The sequence below is a fragment of the Narcine bancroftii genome, chromosome 2, assembly GCF_036971445.1.
Source record: "Narcine bancroftii isolate sNarBan1 chromosome 2, sNarBan1.hap1, whole genome shotgun sequence".
NCBI lineage: Eukaryota > Metazoa > Chordata > Chondrichthyes > Torpediniformes > Narcinidae > Narcine > Narcine bancroftii.
In genome coordinates this window covers 30494031-30506483 of record NC_091470.1, presented here as the reverse complement: position 1 = coordinate 30506483, position 12453 = coordinate 30494031, and the positions used below count along the sequence as shown (strand labels likewise).

Below are 12453 nucleotides of genomic sequence, written 5' to 3'. Positions count from 1 at the left end.
GGAGGCAAATCCATGGACAATCCGTGAACTGCTGGAGGAAAATCCATGGACAATCCATGAACTGCTGGAGGAAAATCCATAGACAATACGTGAACTGCTGGAGGCAAATCCATGGACAATCCGTGAACTGCTGGAGGAAAATCCATGGGCAATCCGTGAACTGCTGGAGGCAAATCCATGGACAATCCGTGAACTGCTGGAGGCAAATCCATGGACAATCCGTGAACTGCTGGAGGAAAATCCATGGGCAATCCGTGAACTGCTGGAAGCAAATCCATGGACAATCCATGAACTGCTGGAGGCAAATCCATGGACAATCCATGAACTGCTGGAGGCAAATCCATGGACAATCCATGAACTGCTGGAGGAAAATCCATGGACAATCCATGACCTGCTGGAGGAAAATCCATGGACAATCCATGAACTGCTGGAGGAAAATCCATGGAAAATCCGTGAACTGCTGGAGGAAAATCCATGGACAATACGTGAACTGCTCGAGGCAAATCCATGGACAATCCGTGAACTGCTGGAGGAAAATCCATGGGCAATCCGTGAACTGCTGGAGGCAAATCCATGGACAATCCGTGAACTGCTGGAGGCAAATCCATGGACAATCCGTGAACTGCTGGAGGAAAATCCATGGGCAATCCGTGAACTGCTGGAGGAAAATCCATGGACAATCGGTGAACTGCTGGAGGCAAATCCATGGACAATCCATGAACTGCTGGAGGAAAATCCATGGACAATCCATGAACTGCTGGAGGCAAATCCATGGACAATCCATGAACTGCTGGAGGAAGATCCATGGACAATCCGTGAACTGCTGGAGGAAAATCCATGGACAATCCATGAACTGCTGGAGGCAAATCCATGGACAATCCATGAACTGCTGGAGGAAGATCCATGGACAATCCGTGAACTGCTGGAGGCAAATCCATGGACAATCCATGAACTGCTGGAGGAAAATCCATGGACAATCCATGAACTGCTGGAGGAAAATCCATAGACAATCTGTGAACTGCTGGAGGCAAATCCATGGACAATCCGTGAACTGCTGGAGGCAAATCCATGGACAATCCATGAACTGCTGGAGGAAAATCCATGGACAATCCATGAACTGCTGGAGGAAAATCCATGGACAATCCGTGAACTGCTGGAGGCAAATCCATGGACAATCCGTGAACTGCTGGAGGAAAATCCATGGACAATCCATGAACTGCTGGAGGAAAATCCATAGACAATACGTGAACTGCTGGAGGCAAATCCATGGACAATCCGTGAACTGCTGGAGGAAAATCCATGGGCAATCCGTGAACTGCTGGAGGCAAATCCATGGACAATCCGTGAACTGCTGGAGGCAAATCCATGGACAATCCGTGAACTGCTGGAGGAAAATCCATGGGCAATCCGTGAACTGCTGGAAGCAAATCCATGGACAATCCATGAACTGCTGGAGGCAAATCCATGGACAATCCATGAACTGCTGGAGGCAAATCCATGGACAATCCATGAACTGCTGGAGGCAAATCCATGGACAATCCATGAACTGCTGGAGGAAAATCCATGGACAATCCATGAACTGCTGGAGGCAAATCCATGGACAATCCATGAACTGCTGGAGGCAAATCCATGGACAATCCATGAACTGCTGGAGGCAAATCCATGGACAATCCATGAACTTCTGGAGGCAAATCCATGGACAATCCATGAACTGCTGCAGGAAAATCCATGGATAATCCATGAACTGCTGGAGGAAAATCCATGGACAATCCGTGAACTGCTGGAGGCAAATCCATGGACAATCCGTGAACTGCTGGAGGCAAATCCATGGACAATCCGTGAACTGCTGGAGGAAAATCCATGGACAATCCATGAACTGCTGGAGGAAAATCCATGGACAATCCGTGAACTGCTGGAGGCAAATCCATGGACAATCCGTGAACTGCTGGAGGAAAATCCATGGACAATCCATGAACTGCTGGAGGAAAATCCATGGACAATACGTGAACTGCTGGAGGCAAATCCATGGACAATCCGTGAACTGCTGGAGGAAAATCCATGGGCAATCCGTGAACTGCTGGAGGCAAATCCATGGACAATCCGTGAACTGCTGGAGGCAAATCCATGGACAATCCGTGAACTGCTGGAGGAAAATCCATGGGCAATCCGTGAACTGCTGGAGGCAAATCCATGGACAATCCATGAACTGCTGGAGGAAAATCCATGGACAATCCGTGAACTGCTGGAGGCAAATCCATGGACAATCCGTGAACTGCTGGAGGAAAATCCATGGACAATCCATGAACTGCTGGAGGAAAATCCATGGACAATCCATGAACTGCTGGAGGCAAATCCATGGACAATCCGTGAACTGCTGGAGGAAAATCCATGGGCAATCCGTGAACTGCTGGAGGCAAATCCATGGACAATCCGTGAACTGCTGGAGGCAAATCCATGGACAATCCGTGAACTGCTGGAGGAAAATCCATGGGCAATCCGTGAACTGCTGGAAGCAAATCCATGGACAATCCATGAACTGCTGGAGGCAAATCCATGGACAATCCATGAACTGCTGGAGGCAAATCCATGGACAATCCATGAACTGCTGGAGGCAAATCCATGGACAATCCATGACCTGCTGGAGGAAAATCCATGGACAATCCATGAACTGCTGGAGGAAAATCCATGGAAAATCCGTGAACTGCTGGAGGAAAATCCATGGACAATACGTGAACTGCTCGAGGCAAATCCATGGACAATCCGTGAACTGCTGGAGGAAAATCCATGGGCAATCCGTGAACTGCTGGAGGCAAATCCATGGACAATCCGTGAACTGCTGGAGGCAAATCCATGGACAATCCGTGAACTGCTGGAGGAAAATCCATGGGCAATCCGTGAACGGCTGGAGGAAAATCCATGGACAATCGGTGAACTGCTGGAGGCAAATCCATGGACAATCCATGAACTGCTGGAGGAAAATCCATGGACAATCCATGAACTGCTGGAGGCAAATCCATGGACAATCCATGAACTGCTGGAGGAAGATCCATGGACAATCCGTGAACTGCTGGAGGAAAATCCATGGACAATCCATGAACTGCTGGAGGCAAATCCATGGACAATCCATGAACTGCTGGAGGAAGATCCATGGACAATCCGTGAACTGCTGGAGGCAAATCCATGGACAATCCATGAACTGCTGGAGGAAAATCCATGGACAATCCATGAACTGCTGGAGGAAAATCCATAGACAATCTGTGAACTGCTGGAGGCAAATCCATGGACAATCCGTGAACTGCTGGAGGAAAATCCATGGACAATCCATGAACTGCTGGAGGAAAATCCATGGACAATACGTGAACTGCTGGAGGCAAATCCATGGACAATCCGTGAACTGCTGGAGGAAAATCCATGGACAATCCATGAACTGCTGGAGGAAAATCCATGGACAATCCGTGAACTGCTGGAGGCAAATCAATGGACAATCCGTGAACTGCTGGAGGAAAATCCATGGACAATCCATGAACTGCTGGAGGAAAATCCATAGACAATACGTGAACTGCTGGAGGCAAATCCATGGACAATCCGTGAACTGCTGGAGGAAAATCCATGGGCAATCCGTGAACTGCTGGAGGCAAATCCATGGACAATCCGTGAACTGCTGGAGGCAAATCCATGGACAATCCGTGAACTGCTGGAGGAAAATCCATGGGCAATCCGTGAACTGCTGGAAGCAAATCCATGGACAATCCATGAACTGCTGGAGGCAAATCCATGGACAATCCATGAACTGCTGGAGGCAAATCCATGGACAATCCATGAACTGCTGGAGGCAAATCCATGGACAATCCATGAACTGCTGCAGGAAAATCCATGGATAATCCATGAACTGCTGGAGGAAAATCCATGGACAATCCGTGAACTGCTGGAGGCAAATCCATGGACAATCCGTGAACTGCTGGAGGCAAATCCATGGACAATCCGTGAACTGCTGGAGGAAAATCCATGGACAATCCATGAACTGCTGGAGGAAAATCCATGGACAATCCGTGAGCTGCTGGAGGCAAATCCATGGACAATCCGTGAACTGCTGGAGGAAAATCCATGGACAATCCATGAACTGCTGGAGGAAAATCCATGGACAATACGTGAACTGCTGGAGGCAAATCCATGGACAATCCGTGAACTGCTGGAGGAAAATCCATGGGCAATCCGTGAACTGCTGGAGGCAAATCCATGGACAATCCGTGAACTGCTGGAGGCAAATCCATGGACAATCCGTGAACTGCTGGAGGAAAATCCATGGGCAATCCGTGAACTGCTGGAGGCAAATCCATGGACAATCCGTGAACTGCTGGAGGCAAATCCATGGACAATCCATGAACTGCTGGAGGCAAATCCATGGACAATCCATGAACTGCTGGAGGAAAATCCATGGACAATCCATGAACTGCTGGAGGAAAATCCATGGACAATACGTGAACTGCTGGAGGCAAATCCATGGACAATCCGTGAACTGCTGGAGGAAAATCCATGGGCAATCCGTGAACTGCTGGAGGCAAATCCATGGACAATCCGTGAACTGCTGGAGGCAAATCCATGGACAATCCGTGAACTGCTGGAGGAAAATCCATGGGCAATCCGTGAACTGCTGGAGGCAAATCCATGGACAATCCGTGAACTGCTGGAGGCAAATCCATGGACAATCCATGAACTGCTGGAGGAAAATCCATGGACAATCCATGAACTGCTGGAGGCAAATCCATGGACAATCCATGAACTGCTGGAGGAAGATCCATGGACAATCCGTGAACTGCTGGAGGAAAATCCATTTACAATCCATGAACTGCTGGAGGCAAATCCATGGACAATCCATGAACTGCTGGAGGAAGATCCATGGACAATCCGTGAACTGCTGGAGGCAAATCCATGGACAATCCATGACCTGCTGGAGGAAAATCCATGGACAATCCATGAACTGCTGGAGGAAAATCCATGGAAAATCCGTGAACTGCTGGAGGAAAATCCATGGACAATACGTGAACTGCTCGAGGCTAATCCATGGACAATCCGTGAACTGCTGGAGGAAAATCCATGGGCAATCCGTGAACTGCTGGAGGCAAATCCATGGACAATCCGTGAACTGCTGGAGGCAAATCCATGGACAATCCGTGAACTGCTGGAGGAAAATCCATGGGCAATCCGTGAACTGCTGGAGGAAAATCCATGGACAATCGGTGAACTGCTGGAGGCAAATCCATGGACAATCCATGAACTGCTGGAGGAAAATCCATGGACAATCCATGAACTGCTGGAGGCAAATCCATGGACAATCCATGAACTGCTGGAGGAAGATCCATGGACAATCCGTGAACTGCTGGAGGAAAATCCATGGACAATCCATGAACTGCTGGAGGCAAATCCATGGACAATCCATGAACTGCTGGAGGAAGATCCATGGACAATCCGTGAACTGCTGGAGGCAAATCCATGGACAATCCATGAACTGCTGGAGGAAAATCCATGGACAATCCATGAACTGCTGGAGGAAAATCCATAGACAATCTGTGAACTGCTGGAGGCAAATCCATGGACAATCCGTGAACTGCTGGAGGAAAATCCATGGACAATCCATGAACTGCTGGAGGAAAATCCATGGACAATACGTGAACTGCTGGAGGCAAATCCATGGACAATCCGTGAACTGCTGGAGGAAAATCCATGGGCAATCCGTGAATTGCTGGAGGCAAATCCATGGACAATCCGTGAACTGCTGGAGGCAAATCCATGGGCAATCCGTGAACTGCTGGAGGCAAATCCATGGACAATCCGTGAACTGCTGGAGGCAAATCCATGGACAATCCGTGAACTGCTGGAGGCAAATCCATGGACAATCCATGAACTGCTGGAGGCAAATCCATGGACAATCCATGAACTGCTGGAGGAAAATCCATGGACAATCCATGAACTGCTGGAGGAAAATCCATGGACAATCCGTGTACTGCTGGAGGCAAATCCATGGACAATCCGTGAACTGCTGGAGGAAAATCCATGGACAATCCTTGAACTGCTGGAGGCAAATCCATGGACAATCCATGAACTGCTGGAGGCAAATCCATGGACAATCCGTGAACTGCTGGAGGAAAATCCATGGACAATCCATGAACTGCTGGAGGAAAATCCATGGACAATACGTGAACTGCTGGAGGCAAATCCATGGACAATCCGTGAACTGCTGGAGGAAAATCCATGGACAATCCGTGAACTGCTGGAGGCAAATCCATGGACAATCCATGAACTGCTGGAGGAAAATCCATGGACAATCCGTGAAAGGACTCTCTTTTACATGTCTTTCTCTTAGGGCAAGCAGCCCGGTCAATACCAATGTAGACTCTTCATCTGCCTTATGGCAGGAAAAAGAATGTACATTTTCTGCATTTTTACATGATAATAAAGGAATCTTGAATCTTATTTCTGAGACTCCCTAGTTCTTGTAAGTCCAGGCAGACTTTTTTTAAAATTTTTTTTATTTTTCACACTATGAACCATATTGACCAAAATACACACAAACATTTCCCTCTTGAATATACACAGTGTCATTTTCTCCCCTTTTCTCCCCACCTTTCCCCCCCCTCCTTCACCCCCCTCCCCACCCACTCAATGTTCAACATATATGATAAATGAGTATCAATTTTTTAAAAAATCAATGAGGGGTTATCTCTATCTCAATCATTCAATCTCACATTCAGGTGTGTAAAAAAAGAGTGTACTCTATTAAAAGTATTCTGGTCTATTCAACGTATTAATGCTGGTTGAAAGCCTGGTTGGCTTACTACGCCCATGCATCAAGTCTTCCACTTGCAAGACTCATACAATAAGCATGGGCAGTGAATGAAGGCTTTGGTTGGTATTTATACAATAACCATTGTCGCAGCTTCAGTTGCATTTGACAAACATTTATTTTTCCGTTAACTATTTTCTTTAACATGGACAAATACCTGCTGGTCAGTCATCATTGGTGAAGCATGTTCCCACTCTCCTTTATTTACATGAACTGCTGCACTAGTGGATGCGGAGAGGGCTACTCCTGGCAGACATTGGGAAAATAAAACAAACCTGACCAAGACCATGAGATCAGATTGCAAAATATGCAGAGGAATTGTCAAGACATTGCTGAAGACATCATCTTTCAAACCTCTCTTCTGCTTGTATAAACATTTGTGGTTGCACCTCTAAATCATGTTAGTCCATTTACACATGGTCCCATTATCTGAGCATCTCGCAACGGATGAAGCCAGCACACACTGATAAATAACGGTGGAAGTAGTTCCAAAGGTTCGGATGTTTGCTGCTTGTTGTTGACGAAACTATTTTCTCTGATTTCACCCACATGACTCTGGATACCTTAGTGTTTGAGGGTGAGAGAAAGAAAGTGATCCTCTGCTTGGAGAAGGCAGAAAACCCATTCATCTTACAATTAACTGCTTGCATTGATTTGAAAACATCAGATTTCAGATTTATTGTCAGTGTACATACATGACATCACATACAAACCAGAGATCCTTTTTCCTGTGGGCGAGGCAGACACTTATTGGCAGTGCAAAAAACAAAACTGACTCAACGTACACAAATAAATAAATGTAAACAAACTGACCGTGCAATACAGAGAGAAAGAAAAATTAAAATGCAATGTAAGATTCTTTAAATACGTCCCTGATTGAGTTTGCTGTTGAGGAGTCTAATTGTGGAGGGGTAGGAGTGCTTTATTCTAACCCTTTGAATAAGAGAAGCATTTCCTCACCTTAAATGATTAAACTTTCATTGGGAGGAAACATTCCCTAATTCAAGACAAAATAGTCTCTCGGTATCAGTGCTGTCCATCCTGTGTGTTCTTCATTGTTTCAATGAGATCAGTCCTTATTTATCCATAATCCAATGAGCACAATCCAGATTTTCCAACCTTTTCTAATCCAGGAAACCTGTGGCAGCAAGGTGACAGACCTATCAGAGCTGCCGCCTCAAATTTCACCTGCTCGCATTCTATCCTGACCTCCAATCATATCTGTGTCAAGTTTGTATGCTCATCTGATGCCCATATGGGATTCCTTCGAGTACTCTGGTTTCCTTACAGATCTCAAAATGTCTGGGTTGATATGTTAATTGACCACTGTAAATTCCCTGGGCATGAGGCTGAGTGATAGGACTTGGGAGAAGTTGATGCGAATGCGAAGAGAATAAAAATGGGGTTGTTGTATGCTTGTACGCTCTATAGGAGCTCTATTGAAAGGGTCCTGGGCAGCTGTATCAGTGTGGTATGGTTGTTGTAGAGAAATGGAACACTGGGATCTCTGTCCCCCGTCACCCCCGACATGATCAACAGGGATCATTGCCTGAAGAGGGCAGGCAAAATCATTGAGAACCCTTTTCACCCTGCACACAGCATCTTTCAGCTGCTCCTTTCAGGAAAGAGATACAGGGCTATCAGAGCCAGCACCACCAGGCTGAGGAACAACTTCTTCCCAGGGGCAGAGAGAATGTTGAATGACCAAAAGAACTGCTCACACTAACCATCCAAGACACTTGTTTGTTCAAAACATCATCTATTTATTTACTTATTTTTATAGATGTAAAACTTATCCTGTATATATATTATTTGCCTGTATGTGTGTTGCGTCTAGTTGTGTGTCTGCATGTTTTGTACTGAGGACAGGAGAATGTTGCTTCATCGAGTTGTACTTGTGCAATCAGATGACAATAAATTTGACTTGACTTGGTTTGGCTTTGTGTAATTCAGTGCTTGACAGCTAGCATGGACCTAGTAGACTGAATGGCCTTCTTTAATGCTGTATTGACAGTATGACTCTGTATGAATCTACAAAATATCATAGTGCCAGCAGAACAAGTTAATCCTACCATTGAGACTGAAATTGCACTCAACTATTTCTAATCTGGTCTCACAAAACTCTTCGATGGTAACTCCAAGACCTCCTGGCCTAGAAAAGCTTTCTCACAGGTCATAAAAGATTGAAATTGAATATTTCAATTCAATTGAAAATTGTCTGGCCTGGAGCAGAATATAATTGTGCCCATTTCTGGGTGTCCCAATGCACATTGGGAAATCTGACTTTCTGGTGGGACTTTTTCTCCACGAGTGTAAAACTCCCTCAAAAACTAAAATGTCAAGAGTTATGCAACAGGCAAAAATCATCTGTGGTATTATTTTGGCTTCACTGGTTTGAATCATGTCAGTTCTCATTTATTTGCCAAACAACTGGTCTCGTTACTAATCCCATTTCCCCTGAAACTGTGCTATTTAAAGAGCCAACATTCAAGCAAAATTCTCTGTCGCCACCGACATCTGTGATCTCTTGTGATCTCAAATATAGCCTCATGCTTGCACCTTCAGCATTTTGCCTTTGAGATTAAGGTTACATTCAGCTCGACTCGGGATCATTCCAGGCGGCTGCTGATCGCTGTCACATCTCAGAATTTGGAGCTCGCAGCTGCAAGAAGGGGGGGGGGGGGGGTCACTGAAACTCCAAGTTCAAAGGGAGGAAACTTCATTGACTTGGCGTTCATCCCACAGAAGCATGTTTGGCAGGCACGGGGATTTTCCTGCAATGGAGTGCACATATTTGAGACAGAACTTACCTCCAGTTTAAATTCCATATGGTATATTGTGGAGGATCAAGAACCAAGAACCAAGAAATCATAGAGATTTTTTTGAAATCTCCATGTAAATCTGCCTGATCTTCTTTCACAAAGAATGTACCATTTGTCAGCACTGCTCCACCATCCCAGACATTCAATTACTTTCTTTTGTTTCTCTTTCTCTGACTGTAAGGGGCACCAGGCAATGGTAATGGTGAATCTTTGTCTGCTGGCAGACTAAAGTAATTTTGTGTAATTTTATATTTTTGTTTTATTACATGAAATTAAAGAGTTTCATGTTGAGGTCTCTCTATGCCTCTGGTGTACTCTCCTACGTCCTCTCCCGTCATTGCCGTTCCCATTCTTTTAGTAGCAATGCTGTTATATTTTGAGGAGAGCTATTTTTATTGCGGTGTATCCACTTCAGGACTTGTTTTTGAGAATTGTCACAGATCAGAGCACAGCACACAGAGAACCTCACTGACACTGTTCAGTCAACCTCACGGTTGCAGAATTCAATCCTTATCTAACATTCAAGTAAAGTTTTACAGTGGCCCACAATGTCGTTTTGGTATGATTAAAAGGAAATAGGAATTTGGATAGTGAAGGGGGTTTTGGGGGACTGCAGAAGGATTTGGACTACTTATAAAAAATGGGCTGATAGATAGATAGTAGATGGTAGATGGAATTTAATTCTAACAAGTGCAAGTTGATGCTCTTTAAGAAGTCATATAGGTAGGATATAAACCTTATATAGAATGCTGATGAACGAAGGAACAATGGGGTTCAAATCCAAAGATCTCCAGAAGTAGATTCAGTGATGAAGAGCCCTTCATAGTTCGAGGCAGAGACTATAAAATTTTAACTCTGTAACATACTGATTAGATTCCACTTGGAATATTGTGTGCTGATCTGGTCGCCAAACTGTAGGATGAATGTGATTGTTGAAGAGAGAAAACAAAGGAGATTTGCTAGGATGCTGCCTGAATAGGATGACTTAAGTGATGGGGAGTTTATCAAATTATAAGAGGTTGATGAAATTAAGTGCATTATTCATTTTGCTCTTAAATACACTTATTTAATGTAGTACACACATTTTCAAGCCTAAAGGTCCATTCCTCTGGGGAGTTCTTTTGCATTTCATCCTTTTTTGTAGAAAATCTTAACGTGCTTTTTTTTGGTGACTGATGCAGTTTATTCTTCAGGCTGCTTGATTTCAATTTTGTGGTGAGCTAAAGATCAAATAAAATGCACATTGGTGGTTGTATCCCCTGGGGAAAAAAAATGAAAACATTGCTTGAATCTATCTTACAGATTTTGCCTTGATTGTATTGCAATGCCACTTGACCCATTGTGCAAAAACTAATATCTATAGTACATTAGCAATAAATGAGATATATCTAAATATTTTTCAGTTTAAAATTTTGAACAGGTTAAATATTGCATTAACTTATTTGTAAGAGTTGGGAATTTGATTTAGGTGGTCAGGAAAGAATTAATTTTCAGATGGATATTCAAATTCTTAATTGAAATGGGTGGTCTTAATTATGTTTCTTTTAAGTCAGAGGCTCCCACTCAATGTCTTTGATAATAATTAGCCGCTTTGAGAGAATATCTAAGTGCATCACATTGATTTAAGGAGATAACCATGGTTCCATTTTCAAACATGAATTCAAAGGGTTACTCCTCAAAATGATTGTGCTCAGGAGAGAGAGAAGGCAGGGTTTTACTTTGTGATGTTGGATGAATGCTTTGCCCCATCCACAAGAGATACTTTTTTTCTGGCATTTTATTATGTTCAAGGAGGAAGTTCCAGATCTGTTTATTTTCCTTTTTTTTAAAACTTTATTTATTCGTTCAAAAAACAAATAATATATTGACATATACAGCAATTAAGCATGAACATTTTTAAAATATATATAAAAAAAGAAATAAAAAAGAAATAAAAAGACCCCCCCTTCAGCCTAAGGAGAGGCATAAAAAAAGAAAAAAGAAAGAATATTAAAAAAACATTAAATATATATATATAAATCTAATCAATATAAATTGAAATGTAAATATTCCGAGTATAACAGCCACTTATTCCAATGCTGGGGTCCCATATTACATCGATGCGAACACTATCAGGGCAGGAGCCTCGGTTTTACACGGACTCCAGTGAAAGTTGGTGGGGGTGGTTGGGAATGGGTCATGGGTGGAGTATTCTGGTACAAAAAAAAGTGGTAGAGGGAAAATAGTCATGGTAGGGATATCAACATCAAGAGGGCATATGCTGAAGGTGAAAGGAAGGAGTTTTTAAAGCGGAGTTGAGGAGTTTTTTATATACAGAGAGTGATTGGTATCTGGAACTTGCTGCCAGAAGAGAAGGTACAGTTAGATATCATCACTGCTTTTAAGAGACATTCAGACAGGCACTTAGATAGGCAAAGCATAGAAGTCTATGGACCTAATGTGGACAAATATGATTAGCGTCGATGGACTAAAAACTCAGCATGGATGTGATGGGCCATCGACCAGTCTGTGTCCTTAACTCAATGAATAAACATTTAACTATTTTCTTGGAAATTTATTTTCCCCATTTCAGAGACATATTGGCTCCATTTTGAAGGAAAGAAAACAAATCAAAGTAATGTGAAAGGAAAACTGACAGCCAATATTTATTTGAATCATTCGCGATAATAAAGTGAATTAGACATTCATGATCTTTCTGTAATGAAATCCTTCTCATGCTCCTCAATAATTGTCAGGTTAGGTCATTGATTAATGGCAATGTCTTTGAGGTTCCGTTTTTACTCACTTACT

The 12453-nt window shown here is 43.7% G+C and overlaps 1 long non-coding RNA gene across 2 annotated transcripts in view; it reads right to left on the bottom strand.

Annotated features, from left to right (window-relative positions):
* Positions 1 to 12453, bottom strand: part of LOC138753311 (uncharacterized) — a 50344-nt gene that overhangs the window by 25852 nt on the left and 12039 nt on the right. Inside the window, exon 4 of one of the 2 annotated variants that reach the window (XR_011351098.1) lies at positions 10746 to 10922. This is a non-coding gene — a long non-coding RNA (uncharacterized lncRNA). Of the gene's footprint in view, positions 1 to 7421; positions 10923 to 12453 lie in introns of those variants that run through there. The other variant, XR_011351097.1, reaches the window with a different exon arrangement.